We start from the raw sequence: 27,832 nt of genomic DNA on the forward strand, positions 1-27,832 counted from the left end.
GTACAACCGGCAGAGACGGGGAGATCAGTTATAAAGTCCATTGCTATATGCTGCCAGGGGGCAGCAGGTACAGGAAGCGGAAGGAGGCGTCTGGCTGGCAGATGTCTCGGGACTTTGTTGCGGGCGCAGGACACACAGGCAGAAACAAAGTCTATTATGTCCTTGTGCAGGGTAGGCCACCAATAGTGCCGGGCAATAAGCTGGAGGGTCTTTTTCTGACCGGCGTGGCCAGCTAGTTTAGACGAATGGCCCCAGTGTAGGATCTTCTCCCGATCAGGTACTGAAACAAACGTCTTACCGGGAGGGAGACGATTTAGACTCACGGGAGCCACCTGCATTACTCTGGCGGGATCGATGATATGTTTAGGTTCTTCCTCGAGATCGGACACCAGAAAGGATCGGGACAAGGCGTCTGCTTTGACGTTTTTGTCAGCCGGGCGAAAATGAAGAACAAAATCAAAGCGAGCAAAAAACAAGGACCACCGGGCTTGGCGCGGGTTAAGTCTCTGGGCATGCTGGAGGTAAGCCAAGTTCTTGTGGTCAGTGTAAATTATTACCGGATGAAGAGCCCCCTCGAGTAGGTAACGCCACTCCTCCAACGCCAGCTTGATGGCCAATAACTCTCGGTCTCCTATGGAATAGTTGCGCTCAGAAGAGGAGAAGAGTTTGGAGAAGAAGCCACAAGTTACCATTCTCCCGGAAGATGATTTTTGAGTAAGTACCGCTCCGGCTCCAGAGGAGGAGGCGTCAACTTCCAGGAAGAACTGCTTGTTGCCGTCCGGGCGATGCAGCACCGGGGCGGAAGAGAAGGCCTGTTTTAGGGAAAGAAAGGCCTCCTCTGCTTCGGGCGGCCACTCTTTGGGATTAGTACCCTTACGGGTGAGCGCGGAAATTGGGGCAGTCCGGGAAGAGAAGTGCGGGATGAAGAGGCGGTAATAGTTGGCGAAGCCCAGGAACCGTTGAATAGCCTTCAACCCCTCTGGTCGGGGCCATTTCTCGATGGCAGACAGTTTCTCAGGATCCATTTGTAGGCCGGTCTGAGAGATAATGTAGCCCAGAAACGGAAGCGAGGTCTGCTCAAAGAGGCACTTCTCATATTTAGCGTAGAGATGGTTCTGCCTGAGCCTGAGCAGGACCTGACGAACATCCCTCCGGTGAGTCTGGAGATCCGGAGAGAAGACCAAGATGTCGTCCAGGTACACCACTACGCAGGAGTAGAGAAGGTCCCGGAAGATGTCATTGACCAACTCTTGAAAGACGGCAGGAGCGTTACAGAGGCCAAAGGGCATTACCAGATATTCATAGTGGCCGTCCCGGGTGTTGAATGCCGTCTTCCATTCATCCCCCTGACGGATACGAACCAGGTTGTACGCCCCACGGAGGTCCAGTTTGGTGAAGATTCTAGCCCCCCTCAGACGATCAAATAACTCCGGAATGAGCGGAAGGGGGTACTTATTCTTCACCGTGATCTGGTTAAGGCCTCTATAGTCTATACAGGGACGGAGAGAGCCGTCCTTCTTTTTGACGAAAAAGAAGCCTGCTCCCGCCGGGGAGGTAGATTTCCGGATGAATCCCCTGGCCAGATTCTCCTCAATATATTCGGACATCGACCGGGTCTCAGCAGCGGATAATGGATAAATACGCCCACGGGGAGGAGAAGTACCAGGTAACAGGTCGATAGGGCAGTCGTATGGTCTATGAGGGGGTAGTGTCTCTGCCTCCTTTTTATTAAAGACATCAGCATAAGACCAATAAGGAATCGGAAGTCCAGGTAGATTAGCTGGGGTAGGAGAAGGACGGACGGGATGAACGGGAACCAGACAGGTCTTATGGCAGCCCTGTCCCCAGCGAAGGACTTCTCCGGTCTGCCAGTCAAGAACGGGTGCATGTCTCTGGAGCCAAGGTAGGCCTAGCAAGAGGGTGTGAGAGAGTCCAGGCAGAACATGGAAGGAGATACTTTCAGAATGCAGCATTCCCACCTGCAGAGTAATGGATTCGGTGATGAGTTGGATGGGGCGTGGTAAGAGCCCCCCATCCACGGCAGCAACAGACAAGGGTACAGCCAGAGGTTTGGTGGGGATGCGGTATTTCTCTACTAGGGACTGTGAAATAAGATTCCCGGCTGCTCCAGAGTCCAGTTGGGCTAGTTCGAAATAACGGTTCTCCCCGTAGACGATTGAAACTGACAACAGCAGGGATGGAGAGGATTTATTCTTGTCTAGGTGGACCTCTCTGAGCGAACCTAGACACAGGCGTTTCCCGACCTCTCCGGGCAGGCACGGATCCGGTGCTCCTTACTGCCACAGTAGAAGCAGGTCCCCTCGGCACGGCGTAAGTCCTGACGGGTCTTGACCATCTTGGTCTGGTCGACCTGCATAGGCTCAGGAAGGTGTACCTGGTTAGAGACAGAAGGAGTGATGGGTTTCTGAAAAGTAGGAGCTAGACGTGGTAACCTCCTCTCACGGGTGACCTCTCTGGCACGCTCCTGGAACCGTAGGTCAATCCGGGTGGCAAGAGTTATTAAGTCATCGAGAGTGGTAGGAATGTCCCGACCGGCAAGTTCATCTTTAATACGGCCGGACAGACCCTCCCAGAAGACGGAAACCAGAGCGTCGTTATCCCAGGCCAGCTCCGAGGCAAGGGTACGGAACCGTATGGCATATTGGCCCACGGTGAGACTTTCCTGACGGAGGCGTAGCAACGATGATGCGGATGAGGTCTTCCGTCCGGGTTCGTCGAAGACTTTCCGGAAAGCCGTGAGAAAAGCAGGCAAGTTGGACACCAGGGGGTCTCCTCTCTCCCATAGAGGATTTAGCCAGGCCAGGGCCTCCCCGGTGAGATGGGACATGATGAATGCAATTTTGGCTCGGTCGGAGTTAAACTGGTGGGACAATAGTTCAAAGTGCAGGGTGCACTGATTTATGAAGCCCCGAGCCTGGGCTGAGTCGCCTCCGAAGCGAGGAGGTGCAGAAAGCCGAGGTCCGGGGTAGGATATCATGGTGTTAGTGGACAGCGGAGCTGCCGGATTGCGAGACATGGCACTGGCGGAGGTTGTTGGTGGAACAGTCAGAGTGTCCAGGCGAGTATTGACATTCCGCAGGTGACCCAGGATGGACTCCTGTTGGAACCTTTGACGGGACAGTTCATGACACAGGTCCGAGAGCGAGGGAGCTTGGGTGCCACCGGGTTCCATGGCCCGAGCAAACTGTAACGGGTCTGGGAGGCGGAACCTCTAGGCTACTATACAAGGGAGCGGTCCTTGTAAGGGAGCGGGTGGCGACCAGGCAGGCAGTCACAGCAGGTGACCGGGACAGTCTCTGGGTGTACGGGCAGGAGGTCACGGCAAGTGATCAGGGCAGTCTCTGGAAGAACGGGCTGGAGGTCACGGCAAGTGACCGGGGCAGTCTCTGGAAGAACGGGCTGGAGGTCACGGCAAGTGACCGGGGCAGTCTCTAGGTAAAGGGTAGGTACGACCTGTGATGGCTGAACCTCCAGGTAGGCTAGCAAGGCAGATGGAGGATGTGTGCTCCCAGGTGAGCAAGCGAGAGTCTCTGGAATAGCAGGTGGTCACAGCACGTGACGGCGGAGCCTCCAGGCAGGCAAGCAGGCAGGTAGCGGATAAGCGCTCCCAGGTGAGCGGGCAAGCTGGTCCATAGACAGACTGACCGGAGTTGTAAGGCAGACCGTCGGACCTCAGGCAAGCAGGCAGGTAGCTGATGTGCGCTCCCAGGTGAGCGGACAAGTTGGTCCTTAGACAGACTGACCGGAGTTGTAAGGCAGACCGTCGGACCTCAGGCAGGCAGGCAGGCAGGTAACAGGAAATCAGGCAGGATTAGGACAGCAAGCTGGCAGGAATCTGGCAGGTAACTGGCAGGTAACTGGCAACGGGACCTGAGGGCTGAAGCAGAGTAGAACGGTGCAACAACATTGCTCGGGCACCTCCATTTTGGAGGAGGTGCCTTATATATGGTAAAGTCCTCCGGCCATTGGCCGGGGACTCCTTAGGACGGCGCGCGCGGCCCCTTTAAGAGGGAGGGAGGGCGCGCGCGCGCGCCCTAAGCACAGTGGCCGGGAAGGAGCGCGCGCTGCCAGCAGAGCGGGAGAGGGACGCCGGGCACGGAGCAGAGCGGTGAGGGGAACAGCGTCCCTGCCTAGCAGAGGGCAGGGACGCCGGCACTACACCAACCATTAACCCCTTCACCCCCAAACCTGTTTTCACCTTCATGACCAGGCCAAATTTTATAATTCTGACCAGTGTCATTTTATGAGGGAATAACTCGGATACGCTTCAATGGATCACACTGATTCTGAGATTGTTTTTTAGTGTCATGTTGTACTTCATGGTAGTGGTAAAATTTGTTCGATATGACTTGCGTTTATTTGAGAAGAAAAAACGGAAATTTGGCAAAAATTTGGAAAACTTTGCACTTTCAATCTTTTAATTTTTATGCCCTTAAATCAGAGAGTTATGTCACACAAAATAGTTAATAATATTCCCCACATGTCTAATTTACATCAGCACAATTTTTGAAACATCATTTTATTTTTTTAGGAAGTTATAAAGGTTAAAAGTTGACCATTGATTTCTCATTTTTCCAGAAAAATTTACAGAACCATTTTTTTAAGGGACCACATCACATTTGAAGTGACTTTGGGGGACCTATATGACAGAAAATCCCCAAAAGTGACACCATTCTAAAAACTGCATCCTTCAATGTGCTCAAAACCACACCCAAGAAGTTTATTAACCCTTCAATAGCTTCACAGGAATTAATGGAATGTGGAAGGAAAAAATAAGCATTTAACTTTTTTTCACAAAATTATTTTAGACCCAATTTTTTTTTTTACTTTCACAAGGGTAACAGGAGAAAATGAACCCCAAAGTTTGTTGTGCCATTTCTCCTGAGCATGCAGATATGCCATTTGTGAGGGAAAACCACTGTTTGGGCGCACAGCAGGGCTCGGAACGGAAGGAGCGCCATTTGACTTTTTGAATGCAAAATTTTCTGGAATAATTAGCGGACGCCATGTCAAGTTTTCAGAGCCCCTGATGTGCCTAAACAGTGGAAACCCCTCACAAGTGACACTATTTTGGAAACTAGACCCCTCAGGGAACTGTGGTGAGCACCCTTAATCCCCAGGTGCTTCACAGAAGTTTATAACGTAGAGCCGTGAAAATAAAAAAATCTAAATTTTCCCACTAATTTTATCCCCAATTTTTTATTTTCACAAGTGTACCTGAAGAAAATGGACCCCAAAATTTGTTGTGCAATTTCTCCTGAGTACGTCAACACCCCATATGTGGTCGAAAACTACTTTTGAGGCACAGTGCAAAGCTCAGTAGGAAAGAAGTGCCATATTGGAGTTCAGATTTTGCTGGACTGGTTTGACGCAGAATTTCTGCAGAATGTAGAAATACCCTGTATGTGACTGTGCAGTGCTGCTTAGCCACACAGCGAGACTCCTGAGGGACAGAGCGCTATTTGCCTGCTGGAGTGCAGATTTTTCTAGAAAAGTATGTGGACTCCATATATATAGCCCCTAAGTGCTAGAAGGAAATTATACCCTTTTGGGAATTTATCTACAGGTGTAGTGACGATTTTAACTCCATACATTGTAGTGATCAGTACGTTGTAGTGACCAGTATGTTTTATGGCTCAGTACATTGTGCCCAGCTCATGCTTCTGCAGACATGCACCCATAAATTGAACGGGCTCTCATCGCTGCAGAAATGACAAACATGTGGATGCTAAATGTGGTTTAGGCACACTGTGCTGCTCAGAAGGGAGGGGGGCATTTGGATTGGGGAGCACAGAATTTGCTGATTTTCTTTTGAGGGGTAAGGAGCCATGTCACTTTTCCAGAGCTTTTGTGCTGCCTGTAATGTGGAAGCCCCTTTATTTCTGTTTACAGATGATAGACCTGATTGGGTTATTTCTTTAAGGATTGATTTTAAGTTTTTGTTAGGAACATTTTACATAACATTTTGGATCACATTTATCCTGCGCTCTATGCTGAGCACTTACATTGGGGTTTCCACCTAAATCTCAGAGTGACCAGATTAAAATGAAACCCCCAATGGATCCATTCTCTATAATGAGGCAGCAGAGTTACTTTGGACTCCGTCTGGCCTCTGTTCAGTGGTGTCCTTTTTTTTCAGAGGTGCAGAAAACTGTGGCAACGGTGCTTTTATGCAAACCTAAAAAGACAGACACCGCTGGATCAAAGGTCAGACAGTGTTCACAGTGCCTCCATCTGCCTCACAATAGACAATCTTCCTCTGGGGGTTCCATCTGAAACACGTATTTCAGAGATTTACACGGAAACCCGGGAGTAAGCGCTCAGCGCAGAGCGCAGGATAAATGCAAGCTGAGTCTTACTGCAATTTTTGGGAGGCAGAATGAACAAATCAACAGCAGGTGAAGAATTGGTTTTATTTATTTTCTATGCCATTCCTCGTGTGGTATAAGTGATTAGATGACTATTCTTCGGGTCGGTGCGATTACAGCGATACCAGATTTATATCGGGTTATATATTATGTTTGGCAGCTGTCACACACTAAAAGACGCTTTTTTTTGCAAAAACTAGTTTTTGCATTTCCATATTTTGAGAGCTATATTCCATATTTTGGCCATCAGAGTCATGTAAGTGATGTTTTTTGTAGGACAAGTTGATGTTTTTATTGGTAGAATTTTTGGGCACATGACATTTTTTGATTGCTTTCTATTCCAATATTTGGGAGGCAGAATGAACAAAAACCAGCAAATCAGGAATTGTTTTTTTTTAATGTTATTCCGCATGTGGTAAAATTGATAAGGCAGTTTTATTCTTCGCATTTGTACGATTACAGTGATACCACATTTATATAATTTTTTTTATGTTTTGGCACTTTTATGCAATAAAAAATATTTTAAAAATTATTTTTACATAGCTTTATTCTGAGAGCTATAACTTTTTATTTTTGAGCTGATGGAGCTGTTTGGTGGCTTGTTTTTTTGCGGGACAAGATGAAGTTTTGAGTGGTACCATATTTATTTACATTCATCATTTTGATCGTGTTTTATTCCACTTTTTGTTTGGCGGTATGATAAAGAATATTTTTTTGCCTTGTGTTTTTATTTTCTTTTTTAAGGTGTTCACTAAAGGGGTTAACTAGTGGGACAGTTTTATAGGTCGGGTTGTTTTGAACGCAGCAATACCAAATATGTGTGCTTTTTTTGTTTATATATATTTTTTCATAAAAATATTTATTTATAGGTACTATATATTTTTATTTTTTTTTATATTTTTACATTTTTTTTTTCATTTTCTTTACTCTTTTACTTTGTCCCATTATGGGACTTTCACTTTTTGCAGGCTGATCACTTGTATAGCATAGGAATGCTCCTGCATTCCTATGCTGTACAAACTGTCAGTACTGCACTTACAGACTAACTTGCTACATCATGCTTTGAGCATGATATAGCAAGTTTGCTAGCTCTGGTGACCTGGATGTTGTCATGACAACATCGGGTCACCATGGCAATAGTGATGAGCGAGTGTGCTATTTTAACCCTTTAACCGAGCACGCTCGGGTGCTTTCCGAGTCTCTGCGCCTGCATGATTTATCATTAAAAATCTGTGTCTAGACCTCAAAATAGCAGTGCATGCAAGACGACCCAGGAATCTCAAAGAACTGGAAGAATTTTCCAAGGAAGACTGGATGAAAATCCCTCACACAAGAATTGAAAGACTCTGGGCTGTCTACAAAAAGCATTTACAAACTGTGATACTTTCAAAAGGGGGTGCTACTTGGTACTAACCATGCAGGGTGCCTAAACTTTTGCATCAGCCAATTTTCCTTTTTGTAATTTTTGTAAGAGATGGCAATATACATTTTTTTGCCGAGAATACAAAGGAAATGTGTCATATTTAACGTTAGGCCTTTTAGAGCTCATTTCATCTTAAACTTGCTTAAATATTCACAATAACAGTAATTTTGAACAGGGGTGCCCAAACTTTTACATGCCACTGTATGCTTGACTTCATTCCATAGAGAAATCATTGTCTAAGTTTGATGTAAATTAAGCGTCATGTTTCTTTTTCCTGAGGAAACAACTGCGGAGATTTTGTCACCGACTGATACCTACATCTTACATTATTCTAAATAAACAAACTTGTTTTATTGAAGCCATGCATGAAAATTCCTGAGAACAGTGAAAACAGTCAGCCGCTCTGTAGACTGTAGTTAGAGAAATAGCCGGCACTTGTTAGGGCTTCCTGTGCTGAATGTCTCTTTCCTTCCTAAAACAGTGTAGATTGGTGCAAGTCTCAAAGAATAATCAATACATTTAATCTGTGTATTTTAAGGGTTAAAGTGTAACTTTGAGTTTTATTATAGTTTGTAGAAACTGTATGAGCAATTTCATATGTAATTTATCATTTAAATCACTTTCTTTACAGGCTATATTAATTTATCAATAGTTGCAGAGACAGGAATGAATCTGGGAGCGAGACAGGAGCGAATCTGTCTGGGTGCAGCAGAAAAAGTTGTATTTCTGCCCTGGGTCATAGAGACCCTAAAGGCTTGTTGGACAACACCAGTGTTATAAATGACAGATAGAGTCCCTATTTTAGATTTTTAACTGGGTCCCTAGTGCCTCAAGTTATGTCAAAGTATAACTGCAATGACAAGGATTCAATTGACAGAGAAATGCCAAAGACTGTTACAATCTCTAGGAACTAAGGGGTAATGTTTGGTTTTGTGGAGAATAACAAGTAAGGCCTGGCATGTCTGAATGAGGAGACTTATATGTCATGCATGCTCCTCTGGGAAGTTAAATATGCAAATTGCCTCTTCAGAGAGAAAGAGGACTAAAACTCTAGCGCCACCTATTGGAAATAGCAATCCGAAAAGTCAATATCGTCCCTTTAACGAGCCTTGCTACATGACTTAGGATAAAAGCCAAACCAAAATCTCAAATTGCAGACACGGTGTTTCGTGGTGCTGCTCCTTGTCAGTGCAAAGTATGAGATCTGATTTGGCTAGGTTAGAGGCTTAAGACTGGCATCTAAGGGGTAAAGTTTCTCCTTGTGGAGACTGACAAGCCAGGCCTGGCATGTCAGAGTGAGGAGACTTATATGCCATGCATGCTCCTCTGGGAAATTAAATATGCAAAAGGCATCTTCAGAGAGGAAGAGGAATAAAACTCTAATGCCACCTATTAGAAGTAGAAAGTTATGGCGTACAGCATCCAGAGGATCCTTATCTGTGTATATAATGTTATGCTCCCTATCTAAGCCACCAGTAGAGCGGCTATTATTTTGCTTGCCCTTTGTGATCCTGACCCAGGTTTCACTGCAAAAATGTCAGGTCAGCTGCAGAAACCTGGAGGCACCAATCTATTGAGTCTGCTCTAGTGGCCAATATGAAAAAGGAAAATTTTGGATTTGATGAAAATGTTTCAATGTGTGGATTAAAGGAGTTTTAAAAAGGAAAGTTGAATAAAAACTGTAATGTGTTCACTCATCTCCTTAACATAATTTTGTTTGATAAAATACACAGGATGTACAGGAATAGTTTTTGCCTTATTTAAAAAAAATTTAAGACGATCTACACATTTCATTGACATATTTTAGGACTATATGGTGGAGATATGGAATATGAGCATCTTGATGTACTATTGGTATTATAAAAACAGCACTAATTGGAGGTTATATTGGAGTTGTCAAGGTACTAGAGTGTTATAGGGTTTATACAAACGCTACTGTCTTCCATACGTATTATCCTTCTTTAAAATTCCCTCATAATTTTTCAGATCTTAAAAGTGGTGAATTAATGTTAAAATTCTTGGTATTCTAAAAAGTTAATCAATTAGTGTATAGTCATGTATGTTATATAATATTATTTGGATACAATTGGATAAACACGTAGATGGGCTGAGCTGCTGGAGTAAATCAATTCTTCAGAAATGATGATGAAGAAAAAGCTTTTTATTCACAATGCGTTTCAACGCCGTACCGGCATCTTTTTCTAGTGAAAAGACCAAATGTGCAAAACATGACAACAGATGGGTTTTTAAAGGCCCAAAATGGATGCCAAAAATTGGCAATTGGCATCCATTTTGGGCCTTTAAAAACCCATCTGTTGTCATGCTTTGCACATTTGTTTTTCACTAGAAAAAGATGCCGGTACGGCATTGAAATGCGTTGTGAATAAAAAGCCTTTTCCTCATCATCATTTCTGAAGAACTGATTTACTCCAGCAGCTCAGCCCATCTACGTGTTCATCCAACTGGATCCAATATCTCCTGGAGGATTTATCCACCAGTCATGGGGCAGAAGAAGCTGTTTTTCTTCATGCCTACATAGGAGTTGTGCCTGTCACAACTCCACCAGGTGAGCGTAACCAGCACTCACCTACTTTCCCTCCATAGGGTATCACCCTATTGTGTGCGCTGATTCCCATGTCTAGATTTACACATATAATATTATTTCAGATAGTGGCTATGTCAACACCAACATCATCATGTCTGCCATCTAAGTCAGTAGTCGGAACTATAAATTAGATTGCCTGATATGACAAGGATTTTATTAGTTTTATGGTTTTATGTCATAGAAACAACTGTGATGTTTTTATTACAACAAATATTGGCAGTAAAGGTTCAGATCTTAGCATCAGTTATAGTTTGCAATTATCTCCATTAAAGAAAAGGTCCCGTGTGTCTCGAATGTAGTTCTGCATCAGGAACTGTAAACATTTGGTGCTAGCTGTCTTAGTTAGGCCTTTTTGGATTGGACTAAATGGTGTCTGTCGGCACAGAATAACTGTTTAAACCAGTACAGGTGCTCGGTACACTTCTGTCGTGGCCAAACATTTAAGTTCACCTTCTCACCTGCTTGATCCCCCTCTATCTACACCTCCTCCCTTCTTTGATTGACAGCTCTGGCTTTATAAAGCAGAAAAGAGCAGAAGTAGATTGGCAAACAAGTAGGTGAGGAGGTGCACTTAAATGATTGGCCACGTAAAGGGTGGACATGAGCGCCTGTACTTGGTTTGAAGAGTCATTCTGTTCTGAGATACTCCTTTTAAGTCTAGCTCACCCTAAATTCTAGCAGTACTCCACACTGACTCACAGACTGGAGTCTTAATGAGATGATGCCTCTCTTTAATCAAAATGTCCTGAAAGTCCATTTCAAAAGGAACCTAAACAACCTAATTGAAAACTTAGCTATTCACTTTAAGAAATGAGGTCACATCGTTTACTTACTTTTAGGTCAAACAGTAGTAGCAGCACAGTAAAAAAACATCAACACACTAGTGCCCATACCACTGTGCCCTCCTCACAGAATAACCCATCATATTATTTCAGGCAACAGAAAGGGGCCATAAAATATTATCAGTCGGATAGCTATGCCTGGAGAAAAGTTACTGCTACAGCATTGCCTAGACTGTGTCAAGAATGCAAGACTGTCTTACAGAACCCTGGACATTTTGGCATAGGGATGAATGGTCTGAAGCTGAACAAAAGTGGTCTATGAGCAGCATGTGGCCATCATAGCGATGACATAATATGTATAATCCATTTATTTTTCATTGTGAACCTTATATTAGATTTTTTTATATATACTGTATATATCAACAGCCAGTATAACTAACCTGCTAAGTAACAGAGACATACATACTCTAGTGGTTTTACCTATGGAAATGCAAGAGTAAAGTACATGGGCCTGAAATATACAATGTTATATTATCCTGCCTTTCCATGGTTAATACAAATAAATAAATAATGGGAACACATTGAAGCCATTAACATTTTGCTATTGTTCGTTTTGGCTGTATCCCTAATTTTATGACTGCTTTAAAATGTTTGGTAAGCATCCAGTGTCACAGCTGCCAGAGCTGGCGCTGGCCAAATGCACTACATTTCCCACAAAATTTATTGTAATATGTAAAGTTGAATTTTTGTGATTCTCCTAGATTATTAGGAAATGCGATATGCATTTGGAAAAGTTTTGCTAAATGATAATTCCAGACAATTTCTGTTATCTCTAATTACACTTCACAGACATTCCTTACATATGAAAATGCAAATAATAGCTCTAGAAATAGGAGCTAAGATAATCCCTGGATTTGATGTTTCTGTGTCAATGATTTACAGTTTTTGGGACACTAAAGTTAAAGGTGCTGGCCAATTTATCTTTATTTTAACAGATGTGTTGGGGACATGGTTTTGTGGCACTTACTATTATAAAAGTATTACAGGTTCCTCTCCTTCCTTCACAACTTTCCTGTTCTCAAAATTAATACTGATTAAAAATCATATGACCTGACCTGTCCATCCATCTCCTCCACCTGAAAAACTGCTTACCCATGTGCAGCGGGAGGCTGATGGACAGGTTTGGTCACATTACCCTCCATTTTGAGAACAGGAATGTTATGCAATCTGTATGGAAATTGACCTAGAGATAGTTACATGTAATTCATACATTAAATGTATGAAGCTGTTTATTTTTTGCAAGCAGAAGTGATGGGAACAATGTAATTATTATGCTTGTACAGCTTTTATTCCCACACTAAACCATCATTTGAGGGGCTGCAGCTGCACAGGGGCCCAAGAAGTAAGGGGGCCCAAATCTGGTGGAATTGTGCATTATGATGAGCAGTTGGATGCAAGAAGCCCACATACTGTTTATGTGACGCGCCCCCTGGGCCGTGTGTGTAGGGGAATACCCGGAGCCGGGTCTCTGTGTAATGCTGGGGGTTGTAGTCTCCGTGGCGGCGACCCGGTCCCATGGCTCAGGGTGGTCAAACCAGTGGCGGATCTGTTTCTTTTGTTTTCAATGTTTAAATGTCCGACTACGCCACCCGTGGATTGCGGTCACTGAGAACCGCCGCTGCGGGCAGACCGCTGAGGCTGATGTTGTGTGCGCAGCAGGGGGTAGTATAACTCCCCACGGGAGGAGTATAGCCTCAGGGCAGTGCGTGCAGATGGTGGGGGTGATGGTGCGCGGGAGCAACAGTAATGACTAAGAGTCCAGTGATGCAGTCCAGGGTCTTTACTCACAGTTTTACACCAAGCCACTTCTGCAGGTAATGGCTGCCCACATCATGCTGTGCTCACCAGGTGAGGAGCTCGACCAACTCCCAGGTATCTTTGGAATGCTTTTCAGGAGCCACTTCGTGTGTCCTTTCTCTGGCCTGTTGTACCCCACAATTGACCACGTTTCTGTCCGGCTGCCTCGGGCCTTGGCGGGCAAACATATGTTCCGTTTCCCTGGGTCCTATGTGGTGCCTTCCTAACGGGTGTAGTGAGGGGCCGTGCACGTACAATGCCACGGCCTCCGGTTACTAGCTGAGGGTTGTTGCCCTCCTCCACTAGATGAGGGATCCGGTTCTCTTTTCTTGGCCTGACCCCCCTACTCTGGTAGCGGCGTGCGGTGGCGGCTGGCCGGTCCGCACCCCTGGGGCCCCTTCAGTCTTCTACTAGAGCTTCCTCCGTTCTTCTCCCTTCCTTCCTTCTCCTCCAGGCCCAGGCCTTAAGGCTTGGCCTGCCTGCGGAGCAAAGCCCATACAGAGCCCCTGCTCCCTGTCTTCTTCTCTATCTGACTGAACTGAACTGACTCTAAGATGGTGCCCACCTTATATACTCCTCCTTACAGTGCACCCTGGATCTACTCTCCCCAGCCACACACTACCGGGTTCCCCCTTTCTAGGTGTTCCCTCCCCCCACTCCAGCCAGGGACAGGGACAGTTGTGCTCACACCCGGGAGCATTGTCGCCCTGTCCCCCGGAAATGTGGTGTAGTGCATGTGGGTGTTAGGGTCCTGAGCCATACTCCATCCTTACCTGGAAGTGAGATATCACACCTCTGGGTGAGATGCAATACCTCTGTAGCGACCGAACCCTCGGGGCGCTACATATGCACAGGTACCCTCTTCTCTCTGTGTCCACACCGCATCATGTAATGTATGAGGTCATGATTTTGCGGTGATTTGACATATACAGTAACTGTACTTGTCATTTTTAGAGAGGGTATATGAGACATTCCAGGAGAATTAAAAAACTACTTAAACTTCGGTACACTCACAAATAGTAAATTTGACCCCATTCATTATACACCAAAATATGGGAGGATCCTCTATGTACTTAAGAACAGCACTATAGAGTAAAAGAGGTCACTTTATGTAATAAAGAACTTCACTATACAAAGTAATGCAGTTCATGTAGTAAGGGAGGTCACTATGTAAAAAGGGATGGTACTATACATAATAAGAGAGGACACTGTATGCAGAGGTGTATTTAGGGGTTCTGCACAAGGATAAGAATTATAACTGAATGGGATATGATGGTCTTGCACAAACATGTATATATACAATACTGCACAAATGTTTTAGGCAGGTGTAGAAAAACTGCTACAAAATAAGAATACTTTAAAAATTAGAAGTGTTTATAGTTTATTTTTATCAATTAACAAAATTCAAAGTGAATAAAGAAAAGAGAAACACTGAATCAAATCAATATTTGGTGTGACCATCTTAGTCTTTAAAACAGCAACAAAGCATCAATTCTTTTAGGTACACTTACACAAAGTTTTTGAAGGAACTCTGCAGCGACATTGTTCCAACTATCTCAGAGAACTAACCACAGATCTTCTGTGTGTGTAAGCTTGCACAAATCCTTCTGTCTCTGAAAGGCTCAATTATGTTAAGATAAGGACTCTGTGGGACTCTGTGGGGGCCATAACATCACTTCCCAGAATATTTGTTCTTCTTTACAATTAAGATAGTTCTTAATGACATTGGCTGTATGTTTGGGTTCGTTGTCCTTATTCAGAATGAATTTGGAGCCAATCAAATGCTTCACTGATAGTATTGTTATATGTTTGTATTTCTCACCATTGAGAACACCATTTAACCCCTTTACCCCAGAGGGTGGTTTGCACGTTAGTGACCAGGCCAATTTTTAAAATTCTGACCACTGTCATTTTATGAGGTAATTACTCTGGAACGCTTCAACGCATCCCACTGATTCTGAGAAAGTTTTTTTGTGACATATTGTACTTCATGATAGTGGTACAATTTCTTCGATATCACTTGCATTTATTTGTGAAAAAAAAACGGAAATTTGGCGAAAATTTGGAAAATTTCGCAATTTTCAAACTTGGAATTTTCATGTCGTTAAATCAGAGAGATATGTCACACAAAATAATTAATAAATAACATTTCCCACATGTCTACTTTACATCAGCACAATTTTGGAACCAAAGTTGTTTTTTGTTAGGGAGCAATAAGGGTTAAAAATTGACCAGCGATTTTTAATTTTTCCAACAAAATTTACAAAACCATTTTTTAGGGACCACATCACATTTGAAGTGACTTTGAGGGGCCTTTATGACAGAAAATACCCAAAAGTGACACCATTCTAAAAACTGCACCCCTCAAGGTGCTAAAAACCACATTCAAGAAGTTTATTAACCCTTCAGGTGCTTCACAGGAATTTTTGGAATGTGGAAGAAAAAAATTAACATTTATTTTTTTTCACAAAAATGTTAATTTAGACCCCAATTTTTTTTATTTTCGCAAGGGTATCATTTAAAAATGAACCCCAAAATTTGTTGTGCAATTCCTCCTGAGCATGCTGATACCCCGTATGTGGGGAAAAGCACTGTTTGGGCACACGGCAGGGATCGGAAGGGAAGGAGCGCCATTTGACTTTTTGAATGTAAAATTTGCTTGAATAATTAGCAGATGCCATGTTGTGTTTGGGGAGCCCCTGATGTGCCTAAACAGTGGAAACCCCCCACAAGTGACCCTATTTTGGAAACTAGACCCCTCAGGGAACTTATCTAGATGTGTGGTGAGCACCTTGAACCCCCAGGTGCTTCACAGAAGTTTATAACATTGAGCTGTAAAAATAAAATGTTCACATTTTTCCAACAAAAATGTTTTTCGGCCTCCAATTTTGCATTTTCATAAGGGTAACAGGAGAAATCGCACCATGCAATTTGTTGTGTAATTTCTCCTGAGTAAGCCAATACCCCATATGTGGGGGAAAATCACTGTTTGAGCGCACGGCAGGGTTCGGAAGGGAAGGAGCGCCATTTGACTTTTTGAATGTAAAATTTGCTTGAATAATTAGCTGACGCCATGTTGCGTTTGGGGAGCCCCTAATGTGCCTAACCAGTGGAAACCCCCCCAAGTGACTCCATTTTGGAAACTACACCCCTAAAGGATTTTATCAAGGGGTATAGTGAATATTTTGAACCCAGAGGTACGACACAGAATTTGATAACATTAGGTCATCATATTGAATAAGTTGTCATTAGTCTTGAGTGCAAGTGCTCGCTACTTGAGTTTGCATTGGGTACTCGGGTATGCACTAAGTATTGCGGGTGCTCAAGTGACATGCTGGAGTCCCCGCCCGCATGTTTCACGGTTATTAGACTCCCAAAAAAAAACATGCGGGGATCGCTCGTGAATGGCAGGCAATCCCCGAGAGGTTTTTTTGGCTGTATAGCAGCTGCAAAAAATATGGGGTGGAGACTCGAGTATACTCGGTGCATACCCGAGCACCCGATGCAAACTCAAGTAGCGAGCACTTGCGCTCAACATTAGTCGCAAATCGTCGTCATTTTTTTTTCCTTACTTCTGAAAAAATCCCAACCCCAACACAAGCTTAACCCCAACCCTAATACAACCCCAACCTAATACAACCCCAACCCTAGCCCTAACCCAACCCTAACCCTAGCCCAACCCTAACACTAGCCCAACCCTAACCCTAGCCCAACCCTAACCCTAGCCCAACCCTAACCCTAGCACAACCCTAACCCTAGCCTAACCCTAACTCTAGCACAACCCTAACCCTAGAACAACCCTAACCCTAGCACAACCCTAACCCTAGAGTTTATTTTTTACGCCGTTCCTCGTGCGGTATAAGTGATTAGACGACTTTGTTCTTCGGGTGGATGCAATTACAGCGATACTAGATTCATATCGGGTTTTTATGATTGACAGCTGTCACACACTAAAAAACCCTTTTTTTGCAAAGACTAGTTTTTGCATCGCCATATTTTGAGAGCTATAATTTTTCCATATTTCGTCCGACAGAGTTGAAAAAGAATTGTTTTTGCATCGCTTTATTCTGAGAGCTATAACTTTTTTATCTTTTGTATGATGGAGCTGTATGGAGACTTGTTTTTTGCGAGACAAGGTGACTTTTTCAGCGGTACCATTTTTATTTACATTCTTCTTTTCTGATCGTGTTTTATTCCATTTATTGTTTGGCGGTATGATGATAAAGCATAGATTTTTTATTTTTTTTTTACCGTGTCCACTAAAGGGGTTCACTACTGGCACAGTTTTATAGGTTAAGTCGTTCTGGACGCAGCGATAGCAAATATGTGTACTTTTATTGTTTGTTTGTTTTTTTATAAGATTATTTATTTATGGGTACAATATATATATATATTTTTTATTATTTTTTTCATTTTTTTTTTTTATATTTTTACAATTTTTTATTTTTTTTTCACTTTCTGACACTTTTTGATCTTTTACACTAAGTCCCACTATGGGACTTTCACTTTTGCAGCCTGATCGGCTGTATAGCACAGGAATGTGACATCGGGTCACCATGACAATATTGGGGACCTGACTCAGACGCCGTGGGATGCTGGCAGAGAAGGTAAGTATCGCACTTACCTCCCCTTGAATGCTGAGATCGATCAGCTGACATCCGGAGGCGATCTCACCCGCACTGCTTGTGTGCGGGTGAAATCGCCAAGGCGTACTAATACGTATCTGGCCCATAAGGCCCAGGGCACAGATACGTATTAGTGCGCCTTGGGCCGGAAAGGGGTTAATGGGGTGGTCACTCCAAATATTAATTTGATTTAGATTTCTCTTGTTCATTCACTTGGAATTGTTAATAGTTTATTTTTATCAATTAACAAAATGCAGTTTTGGAAGGCATTCTTGGTTTGCAGCATTAATTCCACACCTGCCTAAAACTTTTGCCCAGAACGGTTCATGCCATATAAGTTCGACACCATCTTCTAGTAGAAAAATTGCTGCAGGACTGGTGTTGAAATCTGGACATTTGTTTGATATTTTAAAAGCCTATTAGCACATTTTATAAATAATAATTTTAACAGGTTTTACAATGTTATATATGGCTAGACAACCCTTGTAATAATATAAAATAACGGTTAGTACACCTCCATCAATCAAATCTACCTCCATTAAATCATATAAAATGAAGAGACCTAATAAGTTTCATTTAATTGCTGTCTTTGTTTCTTTTATGAATTAGAATTAAAGACATTAGTCTTCAGAGCCTTCCTTAAATTTACAATTAGCTCCTCCGTTATTTAGGACTGTTATTGTTCTTACTTAAAAGTCAAAGCATTTTCTATGGCTATAATATTGCTGGCCTATCCTTAATGTAAGGCTATTAATATCAGATCAGTTGAGGGTGGACTCTCACAATTCCAACTGAGCAGTTGTTGATACATACACTTGGATGTGTTAAGCTGCAAGAAGCTACAATACCAATTACGGCCCCTACAAAATGTACAGCCCAGTGCCAGGCAAACAATGAAGAGGGCTAGAGAAAAGCAAATCTTTCCCAATTTAAATTTGCCAACATCATAGAATTTTTCCCTCAAATTTGTTTTGCAGCGAATTATTTCACCTTCAATTACAAGTACTGCAAAGCCTCCAGCTTCCAGGAAAAGAAAGAGGAGTGTAACATTATGAGATCTCCTAGGACTTTATTGAATCTCATTTGAGCTCTTTAATGCAAACAGAGCCTTAGTAATGTTAAAATGGCCTCATCTTATATGGGTAAACGGGTGGTATTCAGGAGTCTGCTATAATAATACGCTGCACTGAGACTTTTTTGAGAAATGTAGAATTTTCCATACTCGCAGAGGACAATCTGGCCTGCTTTACCGTGATAGAACCATTGTCTGTGCCGCATAATTGTTTTGTCTGTATATTGAAGGCTGAACAAGACAGTACAACTATTGCACACTAGGTCAGTTCTTGCCACTGGTCCAATCTGCTAACCCAGAAGCCCATGTGGTTGGGGCCCAGGATAACTGCTGGAGAAAGGATCCAATTCAGGCTTGACTGAACCTGGCTATTTAGGTAGTGCTTTTCTGTTTGTTGATGTGCATCTTGTCCATCATATAATCACGGTTGCTGCAGTCTCAACTACTAGTTGTAGCCATAGTGCTAGCACAGGTGCTCCCAACATTGGCTCACAGGAACAGGAGAAGGGTCTCTTGATCAGATTTGTGGTCAGTAGTTGTCTGCTAGTCAAAAGCTTCATCTAGCAAGGAACACAGCTTAACCTGGTAATGCGCCAATTTTAACTCCCATTCAGAAGACAGGAAAATATCCTCCATTTTGTATCATAGCAATGGTTTAAAAGCATAGCTATCCAAAAGCCATCCCTCTGCTTGATGCTACCAATACACCTGCTGTCCCACAAATAATGAAGCATACAGCTTGCTATGCTGTCCAGCAAGACCAACGGCCCCATTGGTTTACTTTCATCCTGGCCAGCATCATCATCTGTTTCACTCAGCCTTGTCCATTGCCCTTGTCTGGGATTACTCATTGCCCTCTTCCACATCCACCTGCTGCTAATCCTCATCCTCCTCCTCCTCCCCCTCCCCCACATATTGCTGCATGTAATCTTGACTTCTAGAGTCCCAAGCAGCCCAAGGGTTGCGATGAACATGTTACAAGTTTCTATTTTTCCTACGTTTTTCTGTTGCATCCTTCTGTTTTTTTCCCAATGTAAATATGAAGGGGATGAAATTGTTGAAGTCACAGTTACTACTACTTACAATTTCTTCAAAGGCGTTCAGCAGGCGACATGCGTCTTTCATCAACTGCCAATGTCAGATTTAAAAGCAACCTAAGCTCCAGTTTGCCTGCTGAATGATATAATCATTTACCGCTTTCCACTGTTCGTACAGATGCTGTCTGGGTTTTTTGTAAAAAAACAACAACTATCCTTCCTAGGAAGGATGAAAAAAGAAATGCTTGGTAAGTAGATGTCAAAAAGCCAGCAAGTGCAACAGGCCACTGACCATTTGACTTGTAAAATAGATATGGAAAAAAAAAGCTTTTGTGACACGCACACTTTTTGAGGTGGACACTCTCAGTCTGGATTTTGGATAATATTCTTTTGTGTTATAGCAGAAGATGGAGTCCCTCAAGTTTAAAGGCCCCATCTATGCTATATAAGTCTGACAGTTATTTTAGGTGAAAACAACAGCTATGAATGTTCCTTCTTGTATCAATAGCGTGTCCTTGCTAAAAAGATAACGTGATTCTCCCTGGCCAGATGTTTCTTCTTGTAGCAATAATGTGTTCTTGCAGATAGATGAAATGACCTTGCTAACTAGATAAGTCTAATTAAATATTTTAAAGCATACAGAAACTAGGTTTTTCGCTTGTTCAGCTAAACTGTATAATCGAACCATATATGGCAAATCCGTTTCCTGCCTTTAGGGTGTATATTAGCCCTGTGTTTTGTAATAAAGTTTTTAGAGTATGTTTAGACACAAACATCCTGTCCTGTGTCTTCATTCTCTCCGAGCTCGTAATCCAAAGGATAGAAGACCCAAAATTCAGTGACGACAGCTGGCGCCTCGAACAGGGACCTTGAGTTAATCTACCCAAGGGTGCTCGACCGGTCCGAGACGTGGGACGAGTGAAGCTCTCTGTTGGTGATATATACAGCGCTGAGGTAAGAATAACTGTTATATTCTACCTAATTATATCACTGCATAGAAGAGACTCCCTCACCCCCGAGCGTTCGGCTCCCCAGGTAATTCAACAGATTGTTGTCTGGCTCAGGTCCCTTTGAACCAGTAGAATCCCTCAGATAAATTGACAGTCCTGCCTTCTATCCTTTGGAGAATTTAAGAATGAAAGTATGGATCCGATAATTGTGTTGTGGATGTGTCCCGGGATTGATGTTTTTGGTCTGTTTTTCTCGTTGGCGTATAAGTCCTAGAGAGGCTAGTAGTGGAATGGTTCAGAAACCTTTGTGGCCCATTGTCTAAGTGACCATTGTCTAAGTGACTGAGGAGTCTCTTCTAGGTGAGGAGAACCGAAAAAATGGGGAACCAAAATGCCAAGGAAGGCATTATAGCCAAAGACTTAGTGGTACGCAGAGAAGGGAAACAGGCACTGATTGGAATTGACAAAATATTGTGTAAAGCGGGAATGAATGAGAATGGAGAGATGAATGGAGAGAAATGGAAATCCTTCTTTAACTCCTATCATGGATGGCTGAAAGATAAGGGTCTGTTGGAGACAGTGGATGTATGGATGAATGCATGCGCTTATTTTGAAGGAAAGATTGAAGAATTGGGAGACGGACGTTACAGACTGGCAAAAACTGGAATGACAGATTTTCCTCTCTGTCCGCTCCCGACGTCACCCCCACCCAGTACCAGAATTCCCAGGAACCTAAATGTTGGGTTTGCCCCAGATGTGGACAGCAGAATCCCTTGACAGTAGACATCTGTGTGGCATGTGGAGGACCGAGACCCCACCCAGCTAGACAATTCCCAATGAGGACGGTAGTTGTGCCAGGAGCACCGGGAGCAGCAGCAGCAGCAGGGGGGGATGCAGTGGTTCCAGGTCAGGAAGCTCGTACAATGTTAATGTATAGACCATGGAGTCCTTCAGAGCAGTTGGCACTGATCTCCCAGCTGCCAGACCCATCCCAGTCCCCTATGGGTTTCGCTAGAATGATCACCACCATACAGGATACGTATCATGCCACTAGAATAGATCTGCAGGGGGTAATTAAGGGAAAATTGGCAGATGAAGCCCGCTATGATAGGTTGATAGATGAGACAAAAAAAACAGTATGCCAATAGGACCGGACCCGTAGATGCAGAATCTAATGATGCAGCAGCTGGGGTCCTATTCGCAGCAGCGTTGGTAAAAGCATGTCAAGACAGGCAAGCAGAAAAGCAAGTTACACTAGAAGATAGAGTGCAGGGAAAGGAGGAAGATCCTAAGGATTATTTCTATGCACTAAAGAAAACCTGGTCAGAAATGGGGTTCAACCCCGGGAATAAGACTAGTGAGAGGGTATTAGCAAGTGCTTTCATGAATGGACTAAAGAAAGAGATTGCAGAGAAGGTAAAAGCAAGTAGACCGGACTGGAGATCAGTGAAGGCAGAAGATTTAGCTAGAATAGCTCAGGGGGCACAACATGACATAGCGCAGGCAAAAAGAGCTGCCAGAATACATATAGTAGAGACGACCCCCAGAAACAACAGAGGCAGAGGACGGACTGAAGGAGGAGGACAGAAACTGTGTTACGGATGTAAAAAGCCAGGACATTTTAGAAAGAACTGTAGGACCAACCCTTATCCAAATGCTCAGAGTACGGGTCCTCCAGCCGACCAAACAACGCCCCCATAGGATGAGGGTAGCTTGCACATGAACCCCCTCATCTCCTTACCCCCAACTCCCAGTTGTATAGTGCAGGTGAACCTACCAGGGGGACATGAAATCGATTTCCAGGTAGATACGGGGGCCGACAATTCAGTAATTACGCAAGGTGATTGGCCATATACTGACACTGATTTTTCACATCATGTCATTGCCACCCCCTTCAATTCCCCGTCTGTCCTGCTTCCTGTCACTAAAAGAATTCCCCTGCAAATTCAAGGAGCTACTGTACATAGCCAGCTCATGGTATCGCCCCCAGGCCAATGTAACCTTTTGGGAAATGATGTGTTGTCCCAATTACAAGCACATATTGAGTATCATCCCGATGGCACTGTCACCATGACCCCAGGTTTAAAACCAAGTACCCTTTGCAAAATTATGTCACTAGATATTGCCAGCATAGAAGAGACAAATGAGTTTCCCCCGATATTGGAGCAGGCTGTACCACATGATTTTTGGGCCTCAGACAAAACAGATGTTGGTAGGTTAAGAGTTCAACCAGTAATGGTGAAATTAAAACCAGGAGCCATCTTACCCCAACAGAGGCAGTATCCCCTTAGCTCGGCTCAGGAGAATGCCATAGCCCAGCAGGTCCAAAAATTACTACAGAGAGGAGTCCTAGTCAAAACCCAGTCCCCTTGCAACACTCCCCTGTTCCCAGTAAAGAAAAAGAGCGTGCCAGGACAACCACCCGCATATAGAATGGTCCATGACCTCCGGTTGGTTAACAAAGCCACAGAACTTCTAACACCAGTTGTGCCCAACCCGCATACTCTTCTGTCACAGATACCTTCTAACTCTCTTTGTTTTTCAGTGATCGATTTGGCAAATGCATTTTTCAGTGTACCATTACATCCTGACTGCAAGTACCTGTTTGCTTTCACATTCCAGGGTAGTCAATATACATGGACAGTGTTGCCACAGGGTGCCCAGAATTCACCCACAATGTACACTGCAAGTCTGCAGGAAATACTGGAGGGATGGTCTGAACCACATATCGTTGTTTTGCAATATGTCGATGACCTGCTCATTTGTGCCCCCTCCAGGAAACAATGTCATAGTGCAACTATATCGCTTATGTTGTTTCTCTATCACGCTGGCTGCAAGGCATCGAAAGATAAGCTTCAGTTTTGTAAATCTTCAGTCACCTTTTTGGGACATTGCATTACACCAGGAGCTCGTCATTTAACAAATGCACGTAAACAAGCAGTACAGGCATTCACCGTCCCCATTAATGTTGCAGCCCTCAGAACTTTTCTTGGACTTGTTTCCTATTGCAGACTGTGGATTCATGCCGTCTCTATTTTGATGCAGCCCCTCTATGACTGTCTTACCCCAACACCTTTTGTACTAACATCAGAGGCAATAGACTGTTTTTATTCTCTCAAGAACAGTATTTTGGCCGCTCCAGCTTTGGGTACCCCTAATTATGAGCTCCCATTTACTCTGTACCTTCATGAACAAGCTGGACATGCAGCAGGAGTTTTAACTCAAACACACGGTGATAATCAGAGACCTGTTGCCTACTTTAGTGGCAGATTGGATGCGGTAGCCAGAGGTGCACCATCCTGCGTACGTGCTCTGCATGCTGTTGGACTATTACTCCATAAATCCGCAGACATTGTTCTTGACCACCCGCTCACCGTTCTAACACCTCATGATGTCTACACTATATTGAATCAAGTGCAACCCGCTCACCTCTCAGCAGCACGTCATCTTAGGTTACAATGTGCACTGTTAATGCCTCCTAATGTTTCTTTACAGAGGTGTACTACTCTGAACCCAGCAACTTTGTTACCTCTCTCGGATCTAAAGGAGGAGTCAGGTACTGTGCTTTTTAAGGAAGATCCAAGAGAGGAAGTTCCTCATGACTGTGTACAAATGATGGCACAAGAAACGGCAGGTTTACCTACTGTATTTGAACATGAATTACAAAATGCAGATTTTGAATTTTTTGTAGATGGATCCCGTCATCAGGACGATTCAGGTACCTTCCATACTGGATATGCAGTTGTCTCCCTCAATGCAGTAATCAAGGCAGAACCAATGCTCCCACACCAGTCAGCTCAAGAAGCTGAACTTAGGGCCCTAACCGAGGCCTGTAAACTAGCGGAAGGTAGTATTGTTAACATTTACACAGATTCTAGGTACGCATTCGGTATATCGCATGATTTTGGTCCAATATGGAAGTCAAGAGGTTTCCTGACGGCATCAGGACACCCCATTAAGAATGCTGATGCGGTCCAGCAGTTAATTGATGCGCTACAACTACCCAAACAAGTAGCTGTCATAAAGGTAAGAGAACATACCAGACGCACCGACCAGGTAAGTAGAGGAAACGCGATGGCAGATGCAGCGGCAAAAACAGCAGCCTGTAAGCCGCAACAAGGGTCAACAGTACGTCAGTTAAGTGCCCCTAAAAACCCCTTTGTGTCGGAGGACATCTTATCCCAAATGCAGGCTCAGGCTCAAAAGGAGGAGGTTGATAAGTGGTTAAAGGAAGGTGCATGCCTGAATGAAGCAAATGGGGTATAGGGGAAAGGGACACGACAATGCCTTCCAAGGGCACTGTACCCAGCAGCTGCCCAGATACTACATGGGCCGACACACCAATCTAAAACGGGTGTGATGAGTGTGATGCAGAAACATTGGGTGGCACCAGGATTCTCCACCTGTATTGAAAACCTGGTACAAGGGTGCATGATATGTGCTACACATAATCAGGGTAGAGTAGTTAAAACACCACACAAACACACCCCCCGGCCCCTCTATCCATTCCAGAGACTGCAAATTGATTATATTCAGCTGCCAAAGTCAGGATCATGGGAATATGTGTTGGTCTGTATTGATTTGTTCTCAGGATGGCCAGAGGCTTTCCCGATTGCCAAAGCCACGGCTGCGGCAACCGCAAAGAAACTGCTTGCGGAGGTGGTCTGCAGGTATGGGGTACCAGAGGTAATTGAGAGTGACAAAGGTACACACATCACGGGTGAAATAATGAATGAAGTCATGTCAGCTCTAGGAATTCAACAAGCATTCCATACCCGATATCACCCACAAAGTAGTGGTAAAGTGGAAAGACTGAATGGGACATTGAAATTAAAAATTCAGAAAGCCATGGCTGAGACAGGAAAACCATGGCCGGACTGTTTACCACTTGCTCTGTTTTCAGTAAGATACACGCCTAATAGAAAGACTGGACTCTCTCCATATGAGATATTGTTTGGCAACGTACCCAGCCTAGGGTGTTTCTATCCGCAAGCATTAGAAATGGACAACCATGTGCTAAGTTCCTATGTGAGGGCTTTACACAAAAAGATTAAGCAAGTACATGATAATGTCTTCAGTTCTCTTCCAGATCCAGATCAAGACTCTAGCAGCCATACGCTGCAACCTGGAGACTGGGTGGTTATAAAAAGACACGTGAGGAAAAGCCTAGATCCACGGTTTGACGGACCCTTTCAAGTTCTGCTGACCACAAGTACAGCCGTTAAGCTAGAGGGAAAAGAGACCTGGATCCACGCGTTCCATTGCAAAAAGATACTAGGAGAACCAGCGGACAAAGAATGAAGACATTGTTTATACTTACCTGTATACTTGCGACCACAGGTGCATGGACTACGTTAGGCACCATGGATGGAGATGACAATAGATTCATTAGACACCATCTTGCTCTAATCGATGGACTAAAGGAGCAAAACCAGACCATTGCTAATTGTTGGATATGTACACATGCCCCTGTGACGTCCACTAGCATACCCTTTCTCGCTGTCCCAGTCTCATGGGAAGAGATAAACTTTTGGGTGAACTGTTCAGATACTTCCAATAATTCCACACAGAGATTTTTCTTTCTAAATCCCGCAAATTGGTTTAAAGGTATCGGTGGGTGGTTGGCTGGTATAGTACAAGCTATTTTACAGGTTTTGCTAATGTGTCTTGCAGTTTATTTGGTTTTTAAGCTTTTTTTAATGTGTATTCAGCGTTGTACTTTATAAAAGAAAACATAGAATTTCGTATTGATAAATGAAGGAACAAAAGGATGGAATGTTATAGCAGAAGATGAAGTCCCTCAAGTTTAAAGGCCCCATCTATGCTATATAAGTCTGACAGTTATTTTAGGTGAAAACAACAGCTATGAATGTTCCTTCTTGTATCAATAGCGTGTCCTTGCTAAAAAGATAACGTGATTCTCCCTGGCCAGATGTTTCTTCTTGTAGCAATAATGTGTTCTTGCAGAAAGATGAAATGACCTTGCTAACTAGATAAGTCTAATTAAATATTTTAAAGCATACAGAAACTAGCTTTTTTCGCTTGTTCAGCTAAACTGTATAATCGAACCATATATGGCAAATCCGTTTCCTGCCTTTAGGGTGTATATTAGCCCTGTGTTTTGTAATAAAGTTTTTAGAGTATGTTTAGACACAAACATCCTGTCCTGTGTCTTCATTCTCTCCGAGCTCGTAATCCAAAGGATAGAAGACCCAAAATTCAGTGACGACATTTGTATATTTAACACAATTATTAACCCTTCAGAAAAAATATTGCACAAGAAATGCAAAAACTCAGTACATTTGCTTGTGACAAGCATACTTTTTTTTGAGGGCTATCTCACACCAGCGTATATACCGGAAAAATGCTATCTGATTTTGTTTGTCGGATAGCACTTGGGCCAATGTTGTTCACTGGGGCAGTGCTGATGCACAATTTTTTCACTGACAGAATCTCAGAATCTGTCAGTGGAAAAAATTACAGCATCCAGCTATTTCACTCTGAAATCAGTCGCCACTCACCCAGTCAAGTCTATCAGTGCGTGAAAAACATCAGACTGTACTCGAATTATATCTGAGTGCAGTCCAATTTCTACAGATTCACAGAATGGAGAAGATGGAGAAATTTTGTTCTCCATCTTCTCCTAACAATGTGTTCCAATTTTTTCATTCGAGAGACACTCAGATCAAACTCTGATCAGAGCTTGATCAGAGTGATATTAGCATAATCGGCCCGATTCTCTCGGATGAGAAAATCTATGACCATCTGACCATAGCCTGACTCTGAGTTTAGATTTTTTTTTCTCTCAGAAATATAATAAAGGCTTGCTGCCTTTTAGTGCAATGAAAAAGTGTAATTCAAATGCAACAGTACAAGCTGCCAGTTACACTATATTACTGATCAATCACACTGAGTCTGGCACTGCTGCTGGCATATTTCTTATCTCTTTCCCTCTTTCAATTGAATCTATGTATTATTCTTGTACACACTCATAGTCTTCAATGCTTCAGTGCTGCAGTTGTACAATACACACTGTTTGGAGTATTTTTCCAATGTTTTAGGGATTTTTCTCCTTTTTCTATTGCTGATTTG

Source organism: Phyllobates terribilis, unplaced genomic scaffold (assembly GCF_046119375.1).
Source record: "Phyllobates terribilis strain yellow unplaced genomic scaffold, ASM4611937v1 Scaffold_1__5_contigs__length_1240528914, whole genome shotgun sequence".
Taxonomy (NCBI): domain Eukaryota; kingdom Metazoa; phylum Chordata; class Amphibia; order Anura; family Dendrobatidae; genus Phyllobates; species Phyllobates terribilis.